This window comes from Microcaecilia unicolor, chromosome 10 (genome assembly GCF_901765095.1).
Source record: "Microcaecilia unicolor chromosome 10, aMicUni1.1, whole genome shotgun sequence".
Classification (NCBI taxonomy): Eukaryota; Metazoa; Chordata; class Amphibia; order Gymnophiona; family Siphonopidae; genus Microcaecilia; species Microcaecilia unicolor.
Genome location: NC_044040.1, coordinates 114,778,074 through 114,795,210, shown reverse-complemented (window position 1 = coordinate 114,795,210; position 17,137 = coordinate 114,778,074).

Below are 17,137 nucleotides of genomic sequence, written 5' to 3'. Positions count from 1 at the left end.
CACACCATCATTACAGTTGATAACTCGAAAGGTGGATTTCATCTATCAGATGTCAAAATTAACAGCTATGAGAAGGGGGCAGGTTGCATTGTTTCTAAAAATCTGGCAACCATATGAGCTTCTGAGGGAAGAGCTGCTATCTTCCCCGTAGTGCCTGAGGGAGGGAGGGATGTGGGAGGGTGGGATGGGGATTTATGTTTGAGCGACTAAAACAATGTTCAGTTAAGCATTGGAAAGCTATATGATGTGTTATGGCTATGATTTGTTTTGTATTCAAAAATTTTCAATAAAAATATCGTTAAAAAAAAAAAAAAAAGAAGATGAACCCATCAGGAAACAGGATATCCCCACTGAAATTTGGCCATCTGTATTGTATACAGTGTATTTATTTATTTATTTTTATAGTGTAGAAAAATGAGCACACAATACAGAGTTTAAAATTGCTGTTTCTACCAGCTATAATAATTTTTAAAGATGTGTTACTGATATTCGATTGTTATTTCATGAAATTTATATATGGGAAGCTTTCAAATAAATTAAAGAGATGTTCAATAAGTTAAAAAAAAAAAAAAAAAAAACTTTTGACCTCTACTTTTTAAGGCACTACCTATCCAATTGAAACAGCTTTAGAGTTGTTACAGAAGATGGGCAATAAAGAACGACAACGTGGATGCAGCAGCTTATAGGTTTGCTTCCTTTGGTGCAGTAGCACGACTGTCTAGAGGAGATGACAGCTGGGGCTGTGAAAACAGAGATTTTTACCAAACTGGCTTCCTTACCGTGGAGTAGATAGGCAGCGCAGCAGGCTCAATTTCACCTCCTTGGTCCCGACTCCCGACAGTGTCCACTTTGACTGCCGTGTCCTGCCTACGCGGAAACAGCAAGTAAGTTGAATCAGAGTAGGCCGTAGGTGGGACGTGGCAGCAGAAGGACCCCGACGCTGGCATCTGATCCTGTTCTACCGTGGTAGGAGGACGACGATGACGACAAGCGAAGGAGGGAGGGAGGTGGGAGCCGATGCGAGAGGGGGAAAAAAGTTTCAACGCATCGCATGGCAGTGCAGTGGGAAGGGCAGGGGAGAGAGAGAATTAGAACACGATGGTGCAAGTGTTTTGGGGGGGGAGGGCGGCGGCGGGCCACAGGGGACAATGCTCCCCCAACCACTTGACAGTGTGTAGTTGTCCATTGTCCTCCTCCCTCTCCCTCAACAAACGGGTCCAGCAACAAGTGTGTTTAAATTTCTTACCAGACAGGAAGTTACACGATCAGCTGAGCTGCAGGAGCACTGCTAGCCCACACGAGCACCTCTTGCCTTACCAGTGCAGCAAGAGGAGGCAGGGGCTGCCACACCACGCATGCACCAATATCAGGTGACAGCTGGTGTGTTTGGGCATGCGTGATGCGTTCCTCCAGCCTTCCGAAGCAATTTGTGGGGGGAAAAAAAAGTCCCTGCTGACAGCTGAACAACTGGCTTGCAAAAATCTTCAAGAATTAACAACTGGCTCTGCAGAGCCGGTGCGAGCCGGCTCCAGCACACCACTGGGTCTTTGCCCCATTCTGCCGACTCAGCAGGCTGCAGGTCTGCGGGCCTTCCCTCAGGTTGTTTGTTTATTCAGTTATCTTCCTCCTCCGTGTTCCTGCCTCTGATTTCTGGTTCAGTAAGTTTAACCCCTTGTGTACTGTGTCTCTGTCTCTGTCTTCTGTGTGTTTTAGACAGGGGATTTTCTTCATCCCTTTTGTATCTTTGCCTCTGGCCTCTGGTTTGAGGGCTAGTTTACCTTTTGTTTCCTGTACCTGTCTCTGGCTTTTGTGGCTTTTAGTTAGTTCATTTTTTCCCTTCTGTCCTGGGGGTTCCTAGCTGCGGTGTTCTTGTGGCAGCTCGGTCTTCTAGCTGTTTTCTCTGTATCCTCCTGTGGTTACAGGGTGCTTCCTGTATTAGTTTTCCTTTCCTGCACTAGTCCCCGGGGGGGGGGGGGGGGTGGCCCCCATTCTGGTTCCTTTGGTGTCCTTCCTTGTAGTCTGGGGGGGTTCTGTCCTGGGTCTGTGGAGCCTCCGTGGTTGTGTTTTCCTGCACCCTGTGGCTGGTGTTCAGTGTGCGGCTGGCACCTCAGGTCCCGTGGGGACTCCTGTATTTCTTTCTCCCCTCCCTTGGTGTGTATCGGTTCCAGTTCAGCCGTGAGGCCTGTATGAGTGGGTCTGAGTGTATCGGTTCCAGTTCGGCCGTGAGGCCCGCTTGAATGCCTATTTCCCTTTCTTCCTGAGGTGCTGCGTGTGGGTAGGCTAGGGGTGTTGGATAGCCGGGGTGTGTAGTGGTGGGTCAGTCTCCCCTAGGCCTTGGCCTCTGCTATCAGCGGGCCTTGGCCTGGGATCAAGGGCTCACAACCAATCCAAAAGATTACAGAACGCCAAAGCCATGAGCTCGACCAACCCCTCTCCTATGCAGCTACTCCAGCAACTGCATGCTCAACTACAACAAGTTTCGAGAGTCGTTGATACGCTGAGTCAATGCGTGGATACGCTTACCATTGCTGGTGCTACGGGGGAGCCGAGGTATTCGTGTGGCCCAGCCTCCTCGGTATAAGGGGGATAGCAAGACTTGTCGGGGCTTCCTCAATCAATGCCAAATTGTCTTTGAGCTGCAGGCCTGGGATTTTCCTTCGGATCGGGCGAAGGTAGCATATATCATCTCCCTGCTTTCGGGACCCACCCTAGCCTGGGCCTCCCCATTATTGGAGAAGAGAGATCCTATAATGGATAGCTTGTCAGAGTTTCTGAAGCAATTTCAGCTCATCTTTTTTTTTTTAATTGTTTACAATATTTGTTATCAAGCGTAAAATCTTGAAAGAAAGTGATACATATAAAGAAATCATTTTATAAATTTTTGAATTATATCTTCCAATATTACAAATTTCACTCAAATTCTCAAATTAAGGATTCCAAGATCAAAGTAGAGGAAGCTAAACAGGAAAAAAATAAGGAAATAGCTTTCGCGATAGGAGTGGTGATATAATATTTATGGGGGTCCAGTTTTTATCTTGGAGGCGATTAGCGTTGAAAGCTGAGATGGATCCATAAAGGTATATTTAATATTATCAAACCTTACTATGCACTTGCAGGGGTACCTCAGAAAAAAAGTACCACCTGCTTGAATTACTGCTGGTTTCATTGTGAGAAATTGTTTCCTTTTTCTTTGCATCACTCTTGAGAAGTCCGGAAATAAGGAAATATGCAATCCAATAAATGGTTTTTCCCTATGTTTAAAAAACATCTGGAGTTGCCATTGTTTATCAGGAGCTAGGGCCACGGTTGCTACCAATGTCGTTGCCGTGGCCTGTTGAGTTTCCGACGTCTCAAAGAAGGCAGAGAAATCCAAACTCTGTTGTTGATGTTGTTCTGTCAATTTTTGAGGAAGGTAAAAAACCTTCAAAAAAGGCGGTAGATTTGCCTCAGGTATACATAAATTTTCAATCAGATATCTTTTTAAAATGTCCCCAGGTTTTATCAAAGGAATATAGGGAAAATTAATCAAACATAAATTTTGGCTTCTAATATAGTTCTCAAAATTCTCAGACTTCAATCTTAGACTGGAAACATCTTTCACAATTGAAGATTGTATATTTTCTAACTTCTGTATACCTTGTTCCATTATATCTAGTCTAGGAGTAATTTTATCAACCTCTACTTTTGTTTTTCAATCTTTTGTTCAATCTCAGTTATAACTTGAGTTTGTTGAGCTGCATGAGAAAGAAACATTTGTCCCAGCTGGGACATAAGGTTCCACAATGAATCTAATGTTACCTCCTTCGGTTTGGTAGTAAGTCCAAGAGGAAATGTGGTCTCTTGTTCAGCCTTCTTCTTTCCATTCGCTTCCAAGTCTCCCGTTATCGCTACAGGCAAACAAGTTTATTCTAGAGGTATTAACCTCTTTTCTCCCGCTTCAAAATGTTGAATCTGGGTCCCCAGCGAAACCGATGTCGAATCGCCTCTTAGGGAAGACGCCGTCGCTCCCAAGAGTGGGGAACTCATTGCCATTGATTGCGGGGGCGGAGCTCTCTCTTCGGGACTCAACGTTGTTTCTAGCCCGAAAGACGCTGAAAACTCCTTAACTTCGCCAGCGCTTTGCTTCGAGCTGGTCCTGAGATCTTCACCATCCCTCTGCAGCTGCACAAACCGATCCATCGGTCCAGGTATCCGGGAAGAGATCTGGGGGGCTCGGGCAGCAGCCCTTCCCCGTCTCTTAGGCATTGCAAGGTAAAGCAGTGCTGCAGCTAGTCGCATTAGTGTGCGGCCATCTTGGAATCCCCCCAATTTCGGCTCATCTTTGAGGAACCCAGGAAGTCCTCCTCAGCGGCCACTCAGCTGTTGAATCTGCACCAGGATCGACTCTCCTTGGGCGAGTATGCCATCCAATTCCGGACCCTCGCAGCGGAGTTGGGATGGGATAATCCAAGCCTTACTGCGGTATTTTGGCATGGGGTATCGGCCACCATCAAGGACGAACTCACAGGTTGAGAGCTGCCCTCCAATTTGGACGATCTCATCCGTCTCTGCACCCAGGTGGACATCCGTTTCAGACAGCGTGTCTGTGAACGTTGCGCCAGTCAGCAGTTTGGAGGGGCTAGCTCGAAGAGTTCGCACAAGAATCCTTCCTCCCAGTCGCAGGGTTCGCAAGATGGGCCTGAACCTATGCAGGTTGACCGGACGGCCCAGGAGAGACAGCGGAGACGCTCTGAGGGGCTGTGCCTGTATTGTGGAATAAAGGGGCACTTTGTCCGTGGTTGCCCAAATAGAAGGAAATCGGGAAACCAGCAGCCCTGATACCTGCTAGGGAGACAGGGTTGGAGCCAAAGTCCTTGTCCCCCTGGACACAAGTTTTGGTTCCAGTTTTGTTGGCGATTAAGGATACCCCTTGTTTTGAAGCTTTAGTTGACGCGGGTGCGGGAGGCAACTTAATTAGTGAGGACCTGGTGTGGGGCCATCAAATTCCTACGGAGGTGTTACCTCACCTCATCACTGTTTCAGCGGCTTTGGGACTGGTTCGGGGAGTTTTACGCTCCAGGACCGTGCCTATGACGATATGTGTAGGAGTCTTACACAAAGAAGTTATCTCCTTCTATGTCCTCCCATCGGCCACTGAGTCCATCATCCTGGGGTTACCCTGGCTTCGCCTGCATAACCCTTGCATTGATTGGGTCTGGGGTGAATTGTCAGCATGGGGCCCGGATTGCCAGAAAGTCTGTTTGGACAAGGTCTCTCCGGTACCAGTGACGCTTCCTCTGGATCAAGCCAATGTAATGTTACCAGGGCCATATAAATTCTTTAGAGATGTTTTTTCCAAACAACAAGCAGAGACTCTGCCTCCTCATTGTCCCTATGATTGTGTCATTCAGTTACTACCAGGCGCCGAACCCCCTCGTGGCCGAGTGTACCCCCTGTCTCGTCCGGAGATAGAAGCCATGTCCCAATATATCCGAGATAACCTTGCCCGAGGGTTCATTCGTCCACCAAAGTCACCAGCGGGTGCTGGGTTTTTCTTTGTGGAAAAGAAAGATGGGGGGTTGCGCCCCCGTATTGATTATAGAGGACTCAATGCAATCACCCGGAAGGATAAATACCCCCTACCCTTGATTTCTGAGATGTTTGACCGTCTCCAGGGGGCCCAGATCTTCTCCAAACTTGATCTCAGAGGGGCCTACAACCTCGTGCGGATCCGGGAGGGGGATGAATGGAAGACGGCGATTAACACCTGCGACGGGCATTATGAATACCGGGTAATGCCATTTGGTCTAGCTAATGCCCCAGCGGTCTTCCAGGCCTTCATGAATGACATCTTCAGGGATATTCTGTATAAGTTTGTAATGGTCTACCTAGATGACATCCTTATTTTTTCTAAGGCTGAGGAAGATCACCAGGAACATGTGAAGATCGTATTGCAACGGTTGAAGGAGAACCACCTCTATGTGAAGCTAGAGAAATGTGAATTCCATCGCTCCGAACTGCTCTTCTTGTGGTACATCATCTCGAACCATGGCTTGCGAATGGACCCCAGTAAATTGACAGCCATCCTGCAGCAACCCACCGGGCGTAAGGCCCTACAACGCTTCTTAGGGTTCACAAACTATTATAGGCAGTTCATTTGGAATTACTCGTCTCTAACCGCTCCCCTTACTGCCTTGACCAGAAAGAATGCTGACACCCGTAACTGGTCACCAGAGGCTTGTAAGGCCTTTGAGAACCTTAAACAGGCTTTTGTTGGGGCCATCCCAACCCGGCAAGTAAATTCTTTGTGGAGGTGGACGCATCATCGGTTGGCACAGGGGCAGTGCTGTCCCAAGCCCACTCTAGTGGGAAACTACTCCCTTGTGCCTTCTTTTCTAAGAAGTATACCCCCGCCGAGAAGAATTATGACATCGGGGATCAAGAAATTTTGGCCATTAAATTGGCTTTGGAAGAGTGGCGTCACCTGCTGGAAGGGGCACAGGAGCCCTTCACGGTATTCACGGACCATAAAAACCTGACCTATTTACGTGAAGCGAGAAGATTGAATCCTCGCCAGGCCCAGTGGGCATTATTTTTCTCCCACTTTGATTTCACTCTGACTTACCGTCCGGCGGAGAAGAACACCAAAGCAGACGCTCTCTCCAGGTCCATGGAGGCTGACCTGGAGCAGGAGCCCCTGCAGTATGTAATTGAACCTGCTGCCATTGTGCCCACTATGATGCTAGCAGTACCTGCGGGTATGACCTTTGTGCCACCCCATCTGAGGGAAAGGACGCTCCAATGGGGGCATGCCTCTTGAATGGCCAGACATCCCGGGCCCCTGGGGACTAAGCGGTTCATCGCCCAGCAGTATTGGTGGCCCTCACTTGATTGTGATGTGCAGGAGTTTGTAGCCGCGTGTCCGGAGTGCACCCAGCATAAAGCCGACTGTCGGAGACCCCAGGGCTTGCGAATGCCCTTACCTGTACCTGAGAGACCGTGGAGCCATATTGCCATGGACTTCATTACGGATCTCCCTATTTCTGAAGGACATACAGTTGTTTGGGTGGTGGTAGGCCGGTTCTCTAAGATGGCACACTTCATACCCATGCCTAACCTTCCTTCGGCGGTGAAGCTGGCACAATATTTCATCAGCTCTATTTTTTGTCTCCATGGCCTGCCAGAATCTATCACCTCTCTAAGTTCTGGCGAGCCCTGAATCGGGCCCTTGATGTAAAGTTAAACTCTTCTTTGGGATATCACCCACAGTCCAACGGCCAAACGGAACGCATTAATCAGTGCTTGAAGCAATTCCTGAGGATGTATGTCACTGAGCACCACAATGACTGGAGTCAGCTGCTTCCCTGGGCAGAGTTCGCTCATAACCACTGAGTGAGCTCGGCCACAGGCGCTTCTCCCTTCTATATCGTGTATGGAAGACATCCTCAGATACCATCCCCCTTGAAAACCAACTCGGATGTTCCAGCAGCGGCCGATGCGATGACTTCTCTCCAAGCGATTTGGTCGTCCATTCAGAAGGCGCTTCGAGTGACCTCCGCTCGCATGAAACGCCAAGCGGATAAGTATCGAAGATTGGAACCACGCTTTCAGCCTGGCGACTTGGTGTGGTTGTCCACTCGTAATCTTCGTCTGAAGAGTCCCTCCTCCCACTTTGAACCTCGATTTGTGGGTCCGTATCCCATTGTGAGACAAGTGAACCGTGTATGCTATCAGCTAAAGTTACCACCTACATTACAGGTACATAACACATTTCATGTGTCCTTGCTCAAGCCAGGGATTTTGAGAAGAGGCGCCTTGTCCGCTAGCCCAGCTGTATCAACCTCCCAGGGGGAATACGAAGTCTGGGACGTCTTAGATGCGCGACGCTTCCGGGGACATCTTCAGTATCTCATTGCGTGGAAGGGATATGAACCTGCAGAAAACTCCTGGGAGGACGCTACTCATGTACAAGCTCCAGTCTTAGTCAGACGGTTCCACCGCCTTTTCCCTCATAAACCTAAACCTCGTGTCCGAGGTAGAGGGGGCCCTTGAAGGGGGGGTGATGTTATGATTCTGCCGGTCTGGCAGGGGAGGGGTGTGGACTTCATTCCTGATTGGCTGTCAGGGTTTGAGCTGACGTCGGTGCCAGGCAAAATGGTAGAGGCTATTATTAAGAATAAAATTACAGAGCACATACAAAACATGGGCTCATGAGACAAAGTCAGCACGGATTTAGTGAAGGGAGGTCTTGCCTCACCAATCTACTGCATTTTTTTGAGGGGGTGAACAAACATGTGGACAATGGGGAGCCAGTAGATATTGTGTATCTGGATTTTCAGAAGGCGTTTGACAAAGTACCTGTTATGATTCTGCCGGTCTGGCAGGGGAGGGGTGTGGACTTCATTCCTGATTGGCTGTCAGGGTTTGAGCTGACGTCAGTCTACATGTTCCTGCTTCACCTGCTTTGGTGTTATGTTTCTGTGTGACTAAAGTCTTTGCAGTTCTCTGTCAGAACGTTGTTCTGTGCTCTGGTTTTGAATCTGTGTTCCCTGTTCAGGGCTTTCTGTTACATTCCCTTTGTTTGGGATATCTCGTGGCAGAGTGTGTGTTTCTGTATTCAGCTGTCACGGTTGTGCCCCTGTTTCATGCTCTCACTCATCTCGCCACCTGGTGGTCAGACCTGGTGGCTGCAATGGACTGTCTGTTTGCTGTTTCCCATGTTCCAGAAGTCATGTTAGTCCGGTCCGGATCTTCCAGCCTTCCAGACTGTCTTGGGATTTTTGGAACTTAGCAGCACCCTTACCTGGTGAACTCCCTTGTATGTTGCCTTTATTAAGCACCTGGGAACTTTCAGGTTTTGCCTTGGAAACAGAGGTCTTCAGTTCTGTTCTTGTCCTTGTTGGTCTGTTGGTCTGTTGGTCTGTTGCGGTTCCTGCCCTGAATGCTTGCTTTGCCTGTCTTTGACCCTGCTTGTGTTCCTGGATTATTCTACTGTCTGCTGCCTGCCCAACTCTGCGTGTTTCCCGGTTTGTTCTACTGCTTGCTGCCTGCCCCTGCTTGATCCCTGGTTTACTTTTGATTGCCGCCAGCCTACAGACTGTGTGGTTCCTGGTTTCCCTGCTGCTTTGCGCCTGCCGGTAAGACTGCTTGATTCATGGACTATTCTCCTGCTGCTGCTTAGTGCTTTTGTTCCAGTCCAGCTGCTCCAGTCCAACCTGCGCCTGTCTGTCTGTGGTCTGCCTTGCCTCCTGTTTTGGGTGATTTGCCTGCCGCTGCTGCTCCTTGGCAGTGGCTCAAGGGCTCACAGACCCAGTATGTCGTGAGAAGTGTGACAGATTACCAAGGCCATGAGCTCGGCAATATCATCCTACCAGCTGGGTTTCCAACCTAAGACTTTTTCCTTTGTTGGCAAGCTGGGTTCCAGCCCCGGTTTAGCTCCTAATTCCAGTTCAGACCCCATTTTTGCTTTGGATCCGTTTATGACGCTCCATGATTACCGTGTTAAACTTTTGTCTTATCCAGCCCTGAAGAATACTCCTGAAGCTGCAGCAGAGAGAAAGCGTGTCTTGTTGCTTGAGTCCTTTGAAAACCCCGTTTCTGCTCTTGATCCTTCTACCAAGCTCTTCTTTTACCGCCTCAAACTTCTCTCGGTTCCAGCCCTGTGGGATACTCCTGAAGCCCAGGCTGAAGGAAGGTGGGTTTGTAGTCCCGAGGCCCAGGCTTACTGGCAGTCCATCCTGAGGGACGTGATCAGCTGAAGAGCTGCTGAGTCCATGCCGAGTTCCAGTTCCAGCCAAGCTGCTTCCAAGCTGAATTCCAGTTCCAGCCAAGCTGCTGAGCCCAAGCTGAGTTCCAGTTCCAGCCAAGATGCTGAGTCCAAGCCGAGTGCCAGTTCCAGTCAAGCTGCTGAGTCCAAGCCGTTCCAGCTCCAGCCAAGATGCTGAGTCCGCTCCGAGTTTCAGTTCCAGCTGAGATGCTGAGTCTACTCCGAGTTCCAGTTCCAAGCAAGCTGCTGAGTCCAAGCTGAGTTCCAGTTCCAGCCAAGATGCTGAGGCTACTCTGAGTTCCAGTTCCAGCCAAGCTGCTGAGTCCAAGCCGAGTTCCAGTTCCAGCCAAGCTGCTGAGCCCAAGCTGAGTTCCAGTTCCAGCCAAGATGCTGAGTCCAGACTGTCTTGGGATTTTTGGAACTTAGCAGCACCCTTACCTGGTGAACTCCCTTGTATGTTGCCTTTATTAAGCACCTGGGAACTTTCAGGCTTTGCCTTGGCAACAGATGTCTTCAGTTCTGTTCTTGTCCTTGTTGGTCTGTTGCGGTTCCTGCCCTGAGTGCTTGCTTTACCTGTCTTTGACCCTGCTTGTGTTCCTGGATTATTCTACTGTCTGCTGCCTGCCCAAGACTCTGCGTGTTTCCCGGTTTGTTCTACTGCTTGCTGCCTGCCCAAGTCCCTGCTTGATCCCTGGTTTACTTTTGATTGCCACCAGCCTACAGACTCTGTGTGGTTCCTGGTTTTCCTGCTGCTTTGCTGCCTGCTGGTAAGACTGCTTGATTCATGGACTATTCTCCTGCTGCTGCTTAGTGCTTCTGTTCCAGTCCAGCTGCTCCAGTCCTGCCTGCGCCTGTCTGTCTGTGGTCTGCCTTGCCTCCTGTTTGGGTGATTTGCCTGCCGCTGCCACTCCTAGGCAGTGGCCCAAGGGCTCACAGACCCAGTGTATCGTGAGAAGCATGACATTTATTCAGTTATCTTCCTCCTCCGTGTTCCTGCCTCCGACTTCTGGTTCAGTAAGTTTAACCCCTTGTGCACTGTGTCTCTGCCTCTGTCTTCTGTGTGTTTTAGACAGGGGATTTTCTTCATCCCTTTTGTATCTTTGCCTCTGGCCTCTGGTTTGAGGGCTAGTTTACCTTTTGTTTCCTGTACCTGTCTCTGGCTTTTGTGGCTTTTAGTTAGTTCATTTTTCCCTTCTGTCCTGGGGGGTTCCTGGCTGCGGTGTTCTTGTGGCAGCTCGGTCTTCTAGCTGTTTTCTCCATATCCTCCTGTGGTTACATGGTGCTTCCTGTATTAGTTTTCCTTTCCTGCACTAGTCCCCGGGGGGGGGGGGGGTGTGGCCCCCGTTCTGGTTCCTTTGGTGCCCTTTCTTGTAGTCTGGGGGGGGGGGGTTCTGTCCTGGGTCTGTGGAGCCTCTGTGGTTGGGTTTTCCTGTGCCCTGTGGCTGGTGTTCAGTGCACGGCTGGCACCTCAGGTCCCGTGGGGACTCCTGTGTTTCTTTCTCCCCTCCCTGGGTGTGTATCGGTTCCAGTGAGGCCGTGAGGCCCACTTGAATGCCTATTTCCCTTTCTTCCTGAGGTGCTGCGTGTGGGTAGGCTAGGGGTGTTGGATACCTGGGGTGTGTAGTGGCGGGTCGGGCCCCCTATGCCTTGGCCTCTGCTATCAGCGGGCCTGGGCCTGGGCCTAAGGGCTCACGACCAATCCAACAGATTACAGTACCTCATGAAAGACTCCAGAGGAAACTGGAGAGTCATGGGATTGGAGGTATGGTATTATTGTGGATTAAGAGCTGGTTGAAAGATAGGAAGCAGAGAGTAGGGTTGAATGGTCAGTATTCTCAATGGAGAGGGGTAGTTAGTGGGGCCCCTCAGGGGTCTGTGCTGGGACCACTGCTTTTTAATATATTTATAAATGACCTAGAGTTGGGAGTAACTAGTGAGGTAATTAAATTTGCAGATGACACAAAGTTATTCAGGGTCGTCAAGTCACAGGAGGAGTATGAAAAATTACAGGAGGAACTCTCAAGACTAGATTGGGCATCCAAATGGCAGATGAAGTTTAATGTTGACAAGTGCAAAGTGATGCATTTGGGAAAGAGGAACCCGAATTACAGCTATGTCATGCAAGGTTCCACGTTAGGAGTTACAGACCTAGAAAGGGATCTGGGAGTCATCGTGGATAAGATGTTGAAAACTTCTGCTCAGTGTGCTGCAGCGGCTAAGAAGGCGCACAGAATGTTGAGTATTATTAGGAAAGGGATGGAAAACAAACACGAGGATGTTATAATGCCGTTGTATCACTCCATGGTGAGACAGCACCTCGAATACTGTGTTCAGTTCTGGTCGCTGCACCTCAAAAAAGATATAAAGGAATTGGAGAAGGTGCAGAGAAGGGCGACAAAAATGGTAAAAGGGATTTGAGGACTTCCCTATGAGGAAAGGCTAAGATGGTTAGGGCTCTTCAGCTTGGAGAAGAGGCGGCTGAGGGGTGATATGATAGAAGTCTACAAGATAATGAGTGGAATGGAGCCGACAGATGTGAAGCATTTGTTTACACTTTCTAACAATAATAGAACCAGGGGACATAAGATGAAGCCAGAATGTGGTAGATTTAAAACAAATAGGAGAAAGTTTTTCTTTACACAGCGCGTAGTTAGACTCTGGAACTCGTTGCCGGAGAATGTAGTGACAGCAGTTGGCCTTGCTGAGTTTAAAGGGGGTTTGGACAGATTCCTGAAGGAAAAGTCCATTGAACATTATTAATTTAAATTTTTGTTTTGTTTTTGGGGTTTTGCCAGGTTCTTGAGGCCTGGATTGGCCACTGTCGGAGGCAGGATGCTGGGCTTGATGGACCCTTTGTCTTTTCCCAGTATGGCGGTTCTTATGTACTAAATGGAATTCTCGGTGGAAGACCTGTAACTTGCGTTTTAAGGAAGTTCCTGAAGAAGATCAATTTAAAGACTCAGTAAAGGTTGTGCAAGAATTGTGCATTTTTATTCTCAAAGAAGGTACCGCTGGGACAGAGCAGGAAATGCTGGATCATTTTGTTATAGATAGGGCCCACTGGAGCTTGGGTCCGCAGAGAGGTGGCCAGCCCCGAGATATTATAGCCTGCTTCCACGAATTTGGAGTGAAAGAAGCAGTATGGAAAGCAACCTGAACTCTGGGTGAAATTGTCTGGAAAAACTGCAAGCTGAAGGTATTTCAAGATTTAGCCAGAATAACTCTTCAGAGGTGAAGGGAGTTTAAGGAGATAACACAATACCTGCAGAAGGCTGGCTTGAGATATCGCTGGTTATATCCATTTGGATTACAGGTTACAGTGGGAGATAAACATCGGAAGCTTCCATCACCCAAGGGAGCTTGGAAGATACTGAAGGACTTGGGATGTAATGATATACCCACAGAGGAGGGAGCAGACCAGCACCAGAAGCAAGGAGCAGCCTCTGCGGAGCAACAAGGTTGCAAGAGAGTAGGAGGGGAGAAGGGACGCCTCCCTACGAAGGTAGCGTGAGCAGGACGAAGATGGAGGAGAGGACTGAATTATGCAGGTTGAGAGACATTGGTGGGACTATGACAGGGTTCTGGCACAGTAGAACTGGTATAAATGGGTAGAACATAATCGGTTTGAGGGGTGAATGGTAGAGTGTGGATTGGGAAGAGGAGGGAAGTTCAGCGGAGTATGGGTAATGGGGCAAATCTCTGGTGAGGGCTTACTTCCTTCAGGATTGAACTGGCAGGAGGGGAGGAAGGCCAGTTGCGTGGGATATTAAGGGACAGGGGAGGGAAGGGAGGGGGAGAGGGTTGGGAGGGAGGGAGGGGTGGGGGGAGTGGGTTGGGGGGCTTGCAGGTAAGATCTTGGAACGTAAATGGTCTCAATAGTCCAGAGAAGAGAAGTATTATCTTTAGAGAGCTACGCAGAATGAAATGGGATGTGGTCATGCTGCAGGAGACTCATATTCAGAAGCAGGATCCTAAGGGGGATAAATCTGGGGGTTTGATCATATATGTTAAGGAAAGTCTACATTTTGTGTATACAGGGGGGGAAGGAAGATGTACAGCAATCAAAGGAAAGATACAGAACCAGCCTATAACATTTATTAATATATATGCCCCAAACGGAGGACAAGGAGCATTTTTTAAACCATTCGAATAGAATTGGTTCCATTTGTGAGTGGCCAAGTGGTCTTGGGGGGAGATTTTAATTTCCCAGTTGCAGGGCTGGATCATTCCATGGGCAGAGATAGGGGAGTAGGGCATATTAGGGGGAAGTTTCTTAGATTGATGAGGGAATTAGATCTGCTGGATATCTGGAGACATATATTATTATTATTATTAGCATTTGTATAGCGCTACCAGACGCATGCAGCGCTGAACACCTGATACATATACTAGGATAGATGCGATTTGGTGCAGTCGATCTCTATGGGGGGAAGTAAAGGGTTCTGAAATAGAAAATATACACGCCTTGGATCATGCTCCAGTATGGGTATCTACTACTACTACTACTACTTAACATTTCTAAAGCGCTACTAGGGTTACGCAGCGCTGTACAATTTAACATGGAAGGACAGTCCCTGCTCAAGGAGCTTACAATCTAAAAGACAGGTGTACAATCTAAAGACAAGTGTACGATCTAAAAGACAAGCGTAGAGACAATCTGATAGGGCATTCTATATTTCTCGAAAGGTTAGGTGCTGAAGGCAGCATTGAAGAGGTGAGTTTTAAGCAGCGATTTGAAGATGGTTAGGGAGGGGGCTTGGCGTAGGGGTTGAGGAAGATTGTTCCAGGCATAGGGTGAGGCAAGGCAGAATGAGCGGAGCCTGGAGTTGGCAGTGGTGGAGAAGGGTACTGAAAGGAGGGATTTGTCCTGAGAGCGGAGGTTACGGGCGGGAACATAGGGGGAGATGAGGGTAGAGAGGTAGTGAGGAGCCGCAGACCGGGTGCATTTGTAGGTAAGGAGTAGAAGCTTGAATTGTATGCGGTATCTGATCGGAAGCCAGTGAAGTGACTTGAGGGAGAGGGGTGATATGAGTATATCAGTTCTGGCGGAATATAAGACGTGCGGCAGCATTCTGAACGGATTGAAGGGGGGATAGATGGCTGAGTGGGAGGCCGGTGAGGAGTAAGTTGCAGTAGTCAAGGCGAGAGGTAATGAGAGCGTGGATGAGAGTTCATGTGGTGTGCTCAGAGAGGAAAGGGTGAATTTTGCTGATGTTGAAGAGGAAGAAGCAACAGGTCTTGGCAGTCTGTTGGATATGCACAGAGAAGGAGAGGGAGGAGTCAAAGATGACTCTGAGGTTGCGGGCAGATGGGACGGGGAGGATGAGGGTGTTATCAACTGAGATAGAGCGTGGAGGAAGAGGAGAAGTGGGTTTAGGTGGAAAGACGAGGAGCTCGGTTTTGGACATGTTCAGCTTCAGGTGGCGGTTGGACATCCAGGCAGCAATGTTGGATAAGCAGGCCGATACCTTGGCCTGGGTCTCGGCAGTGATGTCTGGTGTGGAGAGATATAGCTGGGTGTCATCAGCATAAAGATGATACTGAAAACCATGAGATGAGATCAGTGAGCCTAGGGAAGAGGTGTAGATTGAGAAGAGAAGGGGTCCAAGGACAGATCCCTGGGGAACTCCAACAGATAGTGGGATGGGAATGGAGGAAGATCCATGAGAGTGTACCCTGAAGGTGCGGTGGGAGAGATAAGAGGAGAACCAGGAGAGGACAGAGCCTTGGAACCCAAAAGAGGACAGTGTGGTGAGAAGTAAATCATGATTGACAGTGTCAAATGCAGCGGATAGATCGAGGAGGATGAGGATGGAATAGTGGCCTCTGGATTTGGCGAGGAGCAGGTCGTTGCAGACTTTAGAGAATGCTGTTTCCGTCGAGTGAAGAGGGCGAAAACCGGATTGAAGTGGATCGAGGATGGCATGAGAGGAGAGAAAATCAAGGCAGCGACTGTGAACGGCGCGCTTGAGTATTTTGGAGAGGAAGGGTAGGAGAGAGATGGGGCGGTAGTTGGAGGGGCAGGTAGGGTCAAGTGATGGTATCTCTGGGGGGATTAGGTAAGGTAGGGGGTGGGATGGTATGGTGGCTAAATGAATCTTTGATAGGAGAAGGATTGTCAGGAAGTGCGGAGCATTATAAAAGAATATTTGGAATTTAATGATAATGGGGAGGCCAATGAAGGGATTCTTTGGGATGCACTTAAAACGGTAATTAGGGGACATCTTATCCAAAAGGGGGCCCACCGAAAGAGAGAGAGGGGGCGCATGAATTGTCAGTTCGCCAGAACTTGGCGAAATATGAAGCACAACATCAAAAAGAAGGGAATCCCCATACATTAGCTGATCTACTTAAATGTAGATCAGAACTGCAAAAAATACAGATGGGAAGGATGGAATATCAAAGAAAATTGATTCAGCAACAATTTTTTGAATTTAGCAATAAAGCAGGAAATATGTTGGCTAGGGGATTGCGCCAAATACAAATAAAGAGCATGATAACCAAAATTAAAAGGGCAGGAGGTGTTGTGGTACATCAAGATGAAGAAATAAGAGCGGAATTTGTGCAATACTATACAAAATTATACTCCAAAGAAGAAGGGGCTCCTAAGGGAATATTTACAGGACCTGTAACTAAGTAAAGTTACAGCTACCCAAAGAGTGGAATTGGAAGCTCCGATAAAGCTGCCAGAGGTACTAGGAGTTATTAAAGGATTAAAAGGAGGGAAAGCACCAGGATTAGATGGGTACACGGGGAAATACTACAAAATATTTGGGCGAGAGCTAGCTCCTTTGCTGGTTAGGGTAGGCAACGCCTGTTTGGGGGGACAGGGGTTGCCCCCGAGTATGCATGTGGTAGGGATATCGGTCCTTTTAAAACCAGGACAAGACCCAGCTGTATGTGGATCGTATAGGTCGATATCCTTGTTGAATGTAGATGTCAAAATTTTAGCGAAAGTTATGGCAGACCGCTTGGGCAGGTCTCATCTCGTTCATGAAGACCAAGCTGGTTTTGTGGCACACAGGCAAGTAGCAGATAATATTCAGCGAACCCTGAATATTTAGTGGGGAGCCCAGAGGATGGGGGATTCATTAACGTTCCTTGCAATTGATGCAGAGAAGGCATTTGATAGGGTGGAATGGGATTATTTGTGGGAGGTTATGATGGGTGTGGGGCTGTGAAAAAGTTTTATAGAATGGGTGAAGGGGCTTTAAGCATACCCGGTGGCTCGTATTAAAGTTAATGGGAGGTACTCGGAGCAATTCAATATCTAAAGGGGAATACGCCAGGGGTGCCCACTATCCACTCTACTGTTTGCTTTATTAATAGAGCCCTTTGCTCAGAGGGTCCATTCATTAAAAGATATAAGAGGGGTAAGGTTGGGGGGCAGGG